The 13,143-nt window shown below is 49.0% G+C and overlaps 1 pseudogene; it reads left to right on the forward strand.

Annotated features, from left to right (window-relative positions):
* LOC147709561 (fucolectin pseudogene) overlaps positions 1–13,143 on the forward strand; it is a 127,523-nt pseudogene that overhangs the window by 26,291 nt on the left and 88,089 nt on the right.

Consider the following 13,143-nt stretch of genomic DNA (forward strand, 5'->3'; position numbering starts at 1 on the left):
CTGTCCCAGATACATGATTTAAATTAATTGTATGTGAACAAAGCAGATCTCCTTTATTAGACACACTTCAGGCCATCTGTATTGGTTTATGAGCTGTACCCTACTTTTCAAGAGTTTAACTAGGTATTTCCTTTATTACATTATTTTTGTTCCATTGAGATCCAGACTTTCTCACTAGATATGAAGTGGACTACTTTATGCCGCTCCACTCACAGAGTATATCTTTAGCACTTATGACTGGTGCACTTCTACATCCGATACAATTCTGAGAACTGGGTCAGAGTAAGTCACCTACTAATTGATGCTGTAGCACGTTTACTTGTGCTAAGAGTAAACCTGACTGAATCTGGCCCCCCTTCAAACATATTGATCAGAATATATTTTATTGTTCCAGTTACTTAAAACCATATACAATATGACACATTTATAAAAAAAAAAGAAAAACAAACATTTAAATACTGACAATCCGCCCAAATTAAAAATATTTACATAAAAGCATAAAAATTAATTCCTTTTGTTTTAATTGTCCCCCAATTAAGTCATCAACGATTTGCATTCCCACTTCCTACTTGCTAAGGTTACAAAATGTTCCTGCCTGTCCCACTTGTGTTGGTGAAGTGCCCCTAAAACAGAATACATTGACTCACATATTTTTCTTATGTCTTTTGTATTAAAAGTCGGCTTTAGTGGGTTTTATGACGTAACCACACATACTATTACCACACACGCCATTTCATTGCTGCCCGTACAACTCGCGCGTCATCATCACGCTTGCATTTTGCACGATCATTTTTACAACGTACATGCCTTTACCACGCATGCCTTTACCACGATAATATCATCATAAAGGCATGCTTGGTAAGTGCCTATAGGTGTTCAATTGACATGCGTGGTAAAGGCATTACCTTTGTAATGGTATGCGTGCCGTTGGGACACACTGGCATGAACGTTCCAGATTTTTTGCTGTTTCTCCCCAAGTGATCCGATCACAGTGCTAAATAGACACTTTGAATGGACTAACATTTTCTGACAAGACAGAGAGGGCAGAACCGGAGAAAACTTTCTTCTGCTGCAGCCCCCTGCCCATTCTTGAACCTTAAGTCCGCCGGTCTAAGGGAGAGCCGGAAGGGTCCTGAGAGGCAGAGGTGAGTTGAACGCTGCCTATTATGCCTGCTCCTGGCCCTGACCCCTAAAACTACCCCCTGTCTCAGCCCTCAGCCCTCTGTCCTGAACCCTAAATCTGTCCCTTTTCTTGGCCCTGATCCCTAAAGCTGTGTCCCCAGCTGCAGTCCCCCGCCTGACCGGAGTTCCTAACCCATGACCATTACCATCCATTACAACGAACATGCCTTTACCACAGCATATTCGTGGTAAAATCTTTGTAGTTATGGACATCCGTGGTGAAGGCATGTTCCTTGTAGCGCATTCCTACTAATCGTCATGCATGGTTAAGACTGTGTAATAATGTTTTTTTCACGTTTCAGTAGATTTTTGCGAATGTCCAATAACTCAGGACCTAAATAGAGAATGTGTTCCAGTGTTTCCCTCTCCCAGCATCAAAGACTCCACGTGCTGTTTAATCCTGAGGGGTTTTCCATAATGCCTCAAACTGATAAAAAGGTAGAGGAGGCTAAAGCATAAGAAAAATGATATTGCCTTTGAGCTGAAGTTGAAATCGAAGTATGGTTTTTGTATTGTGCAGGACTCTAGAACATATTTGGAGTTTTTGTATTGTAACACCCTCTCAGAGTCTTAGAGGCACATGGTCGGTTGGTTAAAACTTCGGAGTAGCTTTCGTCATTTTCTACAATTTATGATTTGCGGAATATACTTGGTCAGCGTGTCATTAACACCAAGGTCTGCCACTGGTACTTCACTGTGTGGTTTAGAAACTTAATTTCTAATGTTATATCTTATGGTTTTATGAGCCGCCCAGTACTGACTATGCAATGGTGGGTACAGTTAATTGTAATCCGGGCTGCAATCTGCATTAGTCCCAGTTCTCATTTTATTAGACTGTGGTGTAGCTTTTCATAAATACATTCCTGATACCACTCGTAACCACAGTTTCTACTTTCATAATTGTACCCGGAGGCCAACAAATTTCACCAAATTTGACATGATTTCTCTGAACTCCTGAGGCGGAAGCTGGGAGCACCGATTGCATGCTTTTAAAATTGAACATTTATTTGTTGCTGTTGTTTTTAATACCTGTCACTTGGGCACTTTCCTTCTCACTACCCTCCCTTCCTCAGCACAGTCCGCTCCTTCCGCTCAGCCGATTAGGTGCTGTAGCGGGGAAGGATGAGGACAGCGGCCATATTGAGGGTAGACTGGGGTTGCCGGTGCAGTTGCACGGCCACTCCCCCCTCCTGCAAGTATTTTAGACGCACCTACGGCGTCGCGCGCATATTGACATGATTTCTCTGAACTCCTGAGGCAGAAGCCGGGAGCACTGATTGCCTGCTTTTAAAATTGAACATTTATTTGTTGCTGTTGTTTTTAATACCTGTCACTTGGGCACTTTTCTTCTCACTACCCTCCCTTCCTCAGCACAATCCGCTCCTTTTTGCTCAGCCGATTAGGTGCTGTAGCGGGGAACGGCGAGGACAGCAGCCATATTGAGGGTAGACTGGGGTTGCCGGTGCAGTTGCACTGCCACTCCCACCTCCTGCCAGCATATCATGACCCCTCCCTCCCGGCTGCGTAGCGGACACGCGGAGGTGCGCCGAAGGAAAGCCCGTCTGCGCCCGTCCGCGACCGACCGGGACCCGGGGCCCAGCACCATGCCTGTTCCCTGATTTATTCCTCTTCTCAACTTCTCGCTTACCAGGGCGATTGGTCCCTTAGCTTTCCTACTTTAGAACATATAGGGAAGCTTGGCATATCAGCTCCCGCCTACTCTCCTTTTTCCTCCCCCCTCCCGAAACCCCAGCTCCCCTTGCCGCCCACTGCTCTCTTTGAGCCTCCTTCTCAGTCTTCCTCCTGTCCTCCCGCCGTGGCCACAGCCTACCTCCTTAACACCCGCTCGGTGGTGAAACACCAACTGTAACTGTTTAATTTTCTTTACACTCTCAAATCCGATCTTCTGTTCCTTATGGAGACATGGTTCTCCTCAGACTCACTGCCTGATGTCTTAGCGGCCCTCCTCGATTCCTAAAATGCCCTCCGAGTCGACCGCCCTGACGGTAAGGCCGGAGGGGGAGTGGCAATGATTGCTCGTTCCAATCTTCAGTTTCAGCTTGTCCCTTACCCCTCCAGTATGGGTGCTGATTTCCCAGTTGTCCGCTCCGTTAATCCTGCAGTTCCTTTCACCTGCGCGCTCTTTTATCGTCCACCTCAAGCTATGCCCTACTTCATCCCAGCTCTCAAGGAGCTGTTGGCCACTCTGGTGGTAAACAACTCCTCCGTCCTGCTTCTGGGCGACTTCAACTATTGGCCCGGTGATCCTAGAGAGGATCAGACTTCTAAAGACTTCTCTGAAACTCTTCAATCCCTTAACTTTACTTCTCACATTCATTTCCCAAACCCATGTGCATGTTCACATTTTAGACCAGATCTGGTCAGCCAATCTACTCATTATTTCCCCCACAGTTCTCCCCTGCTCCTGGTACGATCATTCCCTGGTCTCTTTCTCTCTTGATCTTGGGGCTACTAACAAGCCTGCCCCGTCCAAGAATGTTTGGGCTCGAAATTGGAATCGTGTAGACCTGGGCACACTTTGTTCTTCCCTGGCAGCCTCGTCTCCCTGTATGGTCGATGTCCCGCTCGATCTCCAGGTGGCCACCATTAACAGTTGGCTTTCTGCCTCCTGCGATTCTGTTGCCCCTTTCAAACTTGTTAGAATGTGCCGCTCTCATGAGGCCAACAGGTGGTTCACCAACGACCTAAAAGTCCTTAAATTGTCACTTAGACAGGCAGAACGGCGCTGGAGGCACAGCTACTGCCCTATCCTTAAGGCTCAATACTCGGCCCTTCTTCGGGACTACAAAAAAGCCATTTTGTTAGTCGAAACTGAATATTTTACCCGGAAGATTCTCCTTGCAGCAAACAAGCCCAACGAGATCTTCTCCATCATACACAACCTAGCCACATCTGATAGAGCCAATTCTAAACCTGCTCCTTCTCAATCTCTCTGTAATTCTCTGAACGGCTATTTCATTGAGAAGATTGCTACCATCAAGCGCAATATTCCGCTGCCATCCTCCTCCTTCTCTCCTTTTCCTCTGCCTCCTACATCCATCTGTCTTGATCATCTCCCCCTGATCTCCAAGGAGGCCTTTCTTACTCTGCTAAAGAAGGTTAAGTCAGGTTCCCCCTCCGACTGCGGTCCGGCTCACATCCTGCGGGAAGTATTCTCTAGCTGTCCCGACCCTCCTTTAACCCTTCTTAATACTTCCATCATTCAGGGAATAGTCCCAGCCCCCCTTAAATCAGCTACTGTCATCCCCATCTTAAAAAAATCAGGGGCCAATCCTACTCTTCTGGCCAACTTTAGGCCTATCTCCTTGCTCCATTTCTTGGGTAAGATCCTTGAGAGCCATATCACCACCTGCCTCTCTGCTTTAATCGAGGACAACCATATTCTGGCCTCCCACCAAGCTGGCTTTCGCCCAGCCCACTCGACGGAATCTGTGGTCCTTTCTGTCCTAGATGAGCTCAGGAGAAGTGCGGACACCAATGCCCCCTAGGCCTTGGTCCTCCTCGATTTGTCCGCTGCTTTCGACACGGTCGACAATTCCATTCTACTCGACCGTGTTGAAGCAGCGAGCATTCGGGGGACTGCACTGGCCTGTCTTGCCTCTTTTCTTTAGGGCCAGACGCAGGCGGTCCAACTGGATGGCTTTACTGCCCCCACTTGTTCGATCTCCTGTGGGGTTCCTCAGGGCTCTTCCCTTTCTACCCTCCTATTTAATCTTTATATCTACCCCCTCATAGTTTCGTTACAAAACATGGAGGTCGCCATCTTTAACTATGCTGACGACCTCCAGCTTGTCTTTAATCTTTCCTCTTCCCCTGACTCCATCCTCAAATTCCAGACTACTCTTGTCTTCATTTATGATTGGATGAATTATAACCATCTAAAACGTGATCCTGACAAGACGGAGTTGATCCTTACTTCTGGCCCTTCTAACGATTGGAACCCCGCCTTTTGGCCACCTGCCCTTGGCCCCTACCGACGCCGTCAACTTCTGTTAAAGCCCTGGGCATTAAAATCAGTCCAGACCTCTCCATGCACCCTCAGATCAGCTCCGTCGTTTCAACCTGTTTCCTATCCCTCAGAGTCATATGAAAGATTTCCCATTTCTTTTCCCATGATGCTCTTAAACTTATTATCCTGGCCATGATCTCTTCTCGCTTGGATTATGGAAATGGTCTGAATGTAGGCATTCCGGCCTATGAACTCCCGCCCCTACAATCAATACAGAACCAAGCCTCACCAACGCACGCCTCATCTATCGGCTTCCTAAGTTCCATCGCACCACTCCCCTGCTTAAGTCTCTTCACTGGCTCCCCATCCTGCAAAGATCTTTATTTAAGATGGGTTGTCTGACCTTCATGGCTCTTGCCGGCTCGGCCCCAGTTTTCATTAACTCCATGATCTTCCCCTATGTCCCAAGTCGCACCCTCCGCTCTTCTACTCAGGCTCTTCTTAATGTTCCTCGCTTTCGGCGGTCCAAGCTGGGTGGCATGAGGTTTTCCTTCCTTGCCCCTCGCTTCTGGAACACCCTTCCTCCTTTTATTAGGTCCATGACAGTTTACTCGGACTTTCATAAAGCTCTAAAAACCTATCTCTTCACTCAAGCCTACCCAGTGTAATAACTCTCTGGTCGGTGCTCCCCCGTTCTGTCAGCCCACAGCGCCAAGAAACCGTTTGGTGGCCGAGCGCTTTACAAATTATTTCAACTTCCACTTCATATGTACAAACTGGAACCAACTTGGCGTTAGTCACTGTTAACATACTGCTGATAGCACTCCCACCGTATTTAAATGCAGAGGGGCTTATTTAAAAGCCCCTTGAGTCGCCATTAAGTCACTTTTTCCCACGTTAAGTGACGCACCGGTGGTGGAAGGGCCTCCTAAATAAGCCCCTTGCACTGCCGGAGCGCCAATTTTTGTGACACTCCAGTGGCGCAGGAGACTGCTCCATATTAACCAGGCAGCAGTAAGCCACTTTTTTTTTGCTTAATTCTGCCTTGTAAATATTGTTCCCTTTAATGCAGTTCTTTGCATTAAAGGATCATGCAATGAGTGTTGCTGGGACGTTCCTATCAACATCCATTGCTTTTTGCCACTGCCCAAGGTTTATGAGGAATCGCAACTCTGAGGCAGCGCCAAGAACATCCCTTTCTGCACAAAAACAATCATCCCTGCAACACAGGCACCCTTGCACCATGGTGCAAAGGTGACTGCATTGGTGCAGAGCAGTACATTGTGTACTAGCGCAGGGGAAAAGGACAGGAATGCACTGTATCTGATAGATACAACACATTCCTGCCCTTTTCTTTTGCTAAAGGGCAGGGCAGCAGCAAGGCCTACAGCACTGCCCTATGGCAAAAATTCATACAAGAGGCCCAAAGTTTTTCATAACTCTAGATATTACTGTCAATTTCTGCCGCAGGTGTTCCATATAGGTGTTGTAGTTTAATTTATTGTCCTATATTCCATCTCAAGGTATGAATAAATGGACACCTGCCCAGTTTCATCTGAGTCAAAAAACAGGTTCAAAGCATAACTTTCGTTTTGTTAATCTGTAGGTTACGTTGTCCACGTTATAGACATGTAGTCTGGTGATCTGGATTTGGAGGTCGCAATGTAGTAGTTGATAAAATGACTAAGTCCTCAGCGTATAATAGGAATTCCAGTTTGGTGTTTGCTAGTTTGGGGCAACCCCCCCTAACTTACTGCAGCACTTCTGCAAGATCTGAAATATATAAGCTAAGCAATAGTGGGGCTAGAATGATGACTTTTTTGACTTAGCCTATTGTATGTGTAGATGTTTGGTGTCATTCCTCTGCCGTGTGAAAGTTTTACTCTCATCCATGTGCCACTGTAGAGATCAATTATGAGTTTTAGTAGATCGTTCTCAATCCCCCATTTTAGACCTGTCAGCCTTAGGGTGGTCTTTCCCTATTTTTTTCGCCCTTGCCTCATTTTTTTCCACCTACTTTTTGTTGGCCTTAGGTCTCCGGGAACATTCCCATTGCTACAAAATGCTAAGGTGCAGGTGCTGTCTTTCCCCAATATGGCTGCCACTGAACCCTGCTACTGCAGCGTGGTCTTTTTAGACGCACTCTAGTAGCCAGGAGCTGGCTGGAACCCCTAAAGATTGTTGCGACTCCAGCCTGCCTTCACTGCCCATAGCTAGAGTGAGGAAGCTCCTGGAACCTTCCGGAATAGGGGAGTGGTCACCAACTGCCATCCTAGAGAGTGGTCACCTGACCTGGGACTATAAAAGAAAAGGGAGTGAAACTTTCCAGTCAGTTGGGGCATCACTGACCTGGGGTACCCTACGCAGGAGATTTTTGCGGTAGAGCCTAGTCAGGAACCTATACCACTGGGGTTGACAGGGCTTAGGTGCTGCCCACCAAGCTATGTGAGGAACACTGAACTAGCTCACTGATCTGGCGCAGCAGGAGGGGAACCCAGGGATTACCTGAAGTGACCTGCGGAGGAAAGCCTTCAACTCAATCCCCCCCTCCTCAAGAGACCAAGAATATGTTCTCTCCAAAGGGGCTAGGAACCATCTAGCGGCAAGAAGACCTTCTAACTGCCCACAGGACTGTTGAGGGATCAACCAGGTATTGGCGCTGTGTCACCCCCTGCGCTCCCTGACACCATCTGGGCCCCCTTTGCTATTTTGCCACTGTCGTGTGGCCTGTTCTGCCTTGACTGAAATTAAACTGACCTATCTGCCCAGCGCCCTCCTACTGTGCCCCCCTGAGAAGCACGAAATTTCAGAGACCATTGATGGCCCGGAGCGCTATGTCGAGCGCTAGTTCCGGAACTGCCTAATTTGTTTGGAGCGCTAGTAGGTCATCAGGCGCTGTGTGCTCCCGTGAAGCGCTGCTTGGGAAGAGCGCTGTGTGACCCAGAGCTCTACCTCGCCCCAGCACTGCCTCAGGAAGAGCTAGCAGGCCAACTAACCGCCGCAGCCCTTGCTGTGCTGACGCTGCACCGCCATGCACCAAAGGCAGTCGGACCCCGTAGCAGCCTTGGCACTTCCCCGCTGAGCCTGTCGCTTCCAACTGCAGCCCCTCGGCGGCCCCCGGAGCCAAGAGAGGGCCGCCGCAAAATCTCGTCATGCCGCGGTAGGCCTAGCTGGGGTGAAGCCTGCATCACCCTCGTCACGTGGCGGGGGGAACACTGCTGCGTCACCGGCCACGCCCCCACCTTGCCCGCACTGCGGATTGGTCCACGAGTTCGCGCCCCTAGCCGGCCATGCTGCTATTGGCGGCCGGCTCCACATCCTCCAGGGGCCGCGATCCGAAGGAGAGAGTCAGCGGAGTAACCTGGGGCCAGAGGGAGGACCGAGAAGAGCGCCGGAGTCGCGCGGGCCTTCTCTGACTGGCCTTCACGCCCCCTCATCTGGATCTGCGCAAGGGCTCAAGAAGAGCCAAAGAACACCAGGTAATTCCCCCGGGAGGAGGGCAGAGGACAGGCAGGCCCCAAGGAGTGAAAGAGGGGCCCGTGTCTGCCCCTCCCCAGGGGACGACTGTAGCTGGGCCCCGTTGGCCCCACAATTACTGTAACTGGGCCAAGGCCGCAAAAGGCACTATGAGGGGACCTCAAGTAAAGAAAGTTAACCCCTGTCCAGGGGATAGTTAGTTAAAGTCTGCTTTCATGAAAAGCCCATTGTTCTTACCTCTACCCACCAGTAGAGTTACTCTTGTTTACGTATCGTTTTTGGCCTAGTGAAGATAATGAAATGTTAAGGCCTGCTCACTCTGGTTACCGGGATTTCACCTCCTTGCCAAAGGAAATGCTCATGTTACTTTGATGCATGGTTTATTAGTGCCTAAAGAGATACCTAGTGCCGAGTAATGACATGTTTTACTTCTATCCTGCTGAAAGGTTTACCCTTGCCTAAGGAAATGCTGACTAAATGCTTTGCTAACTGAAATGTTACTCAAATATCTCTATAAGGAATTCCTTGCAGGTGCTGACTAGGAGCAAGGCTGAAGCCAGGCCTATAGTTATTTACTATTAATATTTATGTATTTATATATTTATGGCTAAGTGATGACAAATATGCTCTCTTAAGGAAATGTGAATTGAGTTAATGCTACCTTGATTACTTGATTACCCCGAATGAACTATCAACCGTGACCTTATTCTAGATAAAAGTACATTGGGTAATCCATCTCACTGGTGTAGTCTCCGTCATTGTGTGTGGTACTTGTCTCAGTGGTTGTGGGTGCTGTATGGTCACTTTGCACCTAAGCTTTTGGGTGCCTACCCGCTCGAGCCAGGCTATCTCCGGGGAACTGGTGACCCCAGGTCCTATACCCCACAAACCCAGTATAGCACTTAGGGGGTTGATTAGGATGGCGTGCGGGCGTACCGCCCGATGACCTGACAGTCACAACACAGGCATTAAGATGCAACTGCCACCACAGCGGTTGCAATGCCTATACTTTTTGTTGCCTGCCACATGTCCAGTCCAGCCCGAAACCGGTCCTTGGATGCTTGTTTCTAGTCCAGGGAGGACCTGTCTTGGCAGCTCGGGCTGGACTGTTCCCTTGGGGCACAGGGTCAAGACTGATTTGCATATGGCTGGGTTCAAACTGGAAGCCTACACCTTGCCTACATATAGTTATTATTTCGAACTATTAGGGCATTTTTAATATTGACCCTAGTACCATACTGATTAAACTTAATTTTGGTTCTTGGAGTCAATTTTATTTTCACCTTTTTCACTTTAATTTTCTCACTTGCACTGCACCCCATTAGTATCACCAGTGAAGCCCAGTGGTCTGGATTTACATCATGATAATCCATCTCCGCACCATGGTTAGGTGCACTGTCTGAGATTTGGATTGATGACATCTCCCACGTGACGACACTCCACCAAATGGGTGGGCTGATGGGAATTTCTTTACCAGACTTAGGTTATCACTTCTAGTGTTACTAATGGTTTTAGGGTTCTAGTTCAGTTGTGGCACACTAACAGTCTTCTGACCAGGCTACTTCCTTGTGTGTTGATAGTTATAATAAGGGCGCGAGTGGTCTTGGTCGTTAAATATGCCCTTTCTGACCCTCCCCACATTTATTTTGTATATTTAGAGGTGCACCAGAGGTGCTTCCCAGTGCCCATATCAGAGGGGCAGTGCAGAGGGGGGAGGGGCTATCTAGGTGCTCCTAAAATTCATTTCCTTGAAGCTCGTTCACATCCCCAGGAGGTCTGTCCTCCTGTGTCTGTTCGGGTGGACTCTGACCTTGGTGAAGTCCTGTCTGTGCCCCTCTCAGGAACTGATGTTCATTGGGGGTGTTCTTCATCACCTGGCTGATTTTGTTTCCTGTCGGAGCCTCGCTGTCTATCCTTGGTGGGCGATCTGGGGGAGCATGTTGGTCTCCCTATGGTGTCTCATGTTCTTGGGCTTTGGTGTCTGAGGTCTCTGTCATATGCCCTGTTGTTTCCAGGGTGTGTGGAGATTTCCCGGGACTTGTCGTGGTGGCTAGAGGTGCAGGCCCCTCTTGCTTAGCTCTCCCTTTGGGTCCCAGGAGCTGTTGGTTCTGCCGTGCGGTACCTGCATGCTGGGTTGGGGGGCTGTATTGCCCAGAAGTCTGTTCAAGGGATCTGGTCAGGCCGGGAGGCAGGGTTGTCTTCCGCTTGGGGGGGATTGTTGGTGGATCTGTTGTCCTGGACTCCTTCTCCCTTGGGTCCTACAGCAGAATTTGCTGGTGTGATTGGAGAACACAGTGGTTTCATGTTAGGTCGACCGCCGGGGGATCGCGAACATGGGCTCTCTCATCTTGTTGGGGCATCTGCTTTGCCAGTGGGTGGAGTAGGACTTGTTGTCTCTGTGGCCATTGTATCTGCCAAAGGTTTTGGTGCCGGGGACGGGTCGCCTGTGCTGGTTTTTTTCCCTTCCTGTCAGTCATGTGCTTCTCTAGTTCGGACACACTCGGGTTTGTGAGTCGATGCACTATTCTTTAAGTTTCAGGGGGTTTGCTGTGTGCCTTCCCCCGATTGCCTTAGTTCTGTGCGTCCTACTGGAGGTCTCATTGGGCCGGGCTTCAGTTTTCCAGGTGGCACTTGCTAGGAGCTGGAGGCCTGGGTCCCCTCTGTTGTTGAGGTTGTGGAGGGGGGGGACTGGCTGGCTGTTGCCAGTGGTTCCTCGTCCCCTGTTGTGTCCTCCTCTGTCCAGGGATTGCCTAGTCTGCTTGCGTCTGGCAGGTTGGTTGTTAGGAAGATGAACCTGAGTGCTGGGGTGTGTTCTGCGGATGGTCTCTGTTCTCCAGCAGTCCTGGTGCCCTTCTTTGACTCTGGTGTCCTGTGCTCGGCATTGGGTGTCTTTCAGGGTTGGGTATGGATTGGGGTTGATCTGTAATGGTGGTGGATCAGGTGCGTATCTTTGATTCCTGTGGGTTGGCTTCCGCTTGGGTCTTGCTGTGGCCTCCTTGCGGGCTCTGTGTGCGGCGGTGTGGGCCTTTCAGGGTCTGGCCTGTGAGTCTGTTGTTCCATGGGGATCCTGGTTGTTGTAGTTGTTGTGGGCCTCTGGCGGTGGGGCCTCTATGTTTTCTGCCAATCCAGGTGGGTTTTCTGGTCACTTTTGCCTCAACCCATTGGTTGGGGTGTTGAGCTACTTTCTTGTTCTGAGCCTTTTTTGGCATTTCTTTTCGAATCTAGTCTGATCCTTCCTTTGTTCCCAGGGTCCCTCCTCATTTGTCTGGTCAGAAGTTCTGGTTCTGCATGTGTTCTGCCCTTATCATCTTTCGTGGGTTCTGGTGCGACTCTCAGTCGGTGGCTGTGGTGGGTGCTGGGGGCAACCTGTGTTGCTCGTGGGGTGCAGGTGCCTGGGTCAGTGCGAGGACTCCTTCCTGGGCTTGTTTTCAGGAGGCGTCTCTGTCATCTCCTTGGCTGCTCCTTGCAGTTCTCTGCATGCCCTTCTGTCCCATTATCATTGGTGGTGGGTATTGTGGGGTCTGCTGGATTTTGGGACTCTGTGTTGCGTTCTGTTAGGGTGGGGGGACTTTCTGCTTGTGCTGTTAAGGTCCGTTCCTGCTTTTTGATGAGGCCGATCCTTGATTTGGTATCTTCTCATGCGTTAAGGACTGTGACGGGGAGGTCTGACGAGGAGGTAATGTCCCGTTATTACCAGTAAAATTCATTACTCCGAGTCATAGATCTCCCCATCACAGTCTTGGTTCCCATCCCACCCTCCCTGTTCAGCTTCTTGTGCTTGGTGGTACAGGATGTGCCACAGTAGGTCAGGGGTTATGAGCCACAGGCCTGGAGGGTAGGGATGGGCTAAGGGAGTTTTTACCTGGACGTTCTGTGGTAGGAGCTACTGCTCATGCATTAAGGACTGTAACCGGGAGGTCTAAGACTCGGCATAATGAATAGTGCCGGTAAGTACCCAGACATTTCACTTCAGCCCATGTCATTTACTCTCAGCGCGCTTTTTTTAACATTCTTTTTTTCCAGAAATGAGCGCTCATATTTTGAGTCACTGTTCTAACTTTATTTTTACATCTCCCCGAAGTGCGTCCAGTACTTAATGTAGTATGTGGGGAGACGGATCACTATTAATTAAGGTAGCCCTCCCTAAATATAGGTTCCAGTAGCAATAAATATATGACGTAAAAGACGCCACAATAAAAAAAAATGCAAGATACATTTACCTTTCGTGTTTCTTGTAGAATTTTGAGGCAAAACAGATGTACAATCTTTCTACAGTGTATAGCAGGACACTGTGCAGTTGTGAGCTTCACCGTGTGTTAACACTGTTACACTAGACATGTTTACTTTCGAGCTTGTGTTACATCACACCGTGTCTTACAGTACACTTGTGCAGTTCTGAGCTTGGGCTGTCACTCACCCACTGTGTATCATTACGTTCTGTACTACCTATCGTAAGCGCTGGCGGATATGGACAGCCTTCTTTCCCAGGCATCTGATGTCTCTGTGCGCTGCCC

Source organism: Lissotriton vulgaris, chromosome 6, assembly GCF_964263255.1.
Source record: "Lissotriton vulgaris chromosome 6, aLisVul1.2, whole genome shotgun sequence".
Classification (NCBI taxonomy): Eukaryota; Metazoa; Chordata; class Amphibia; order Caudata; family Salamandridae; genus Lissotriton; species Lissotriton vulgaris.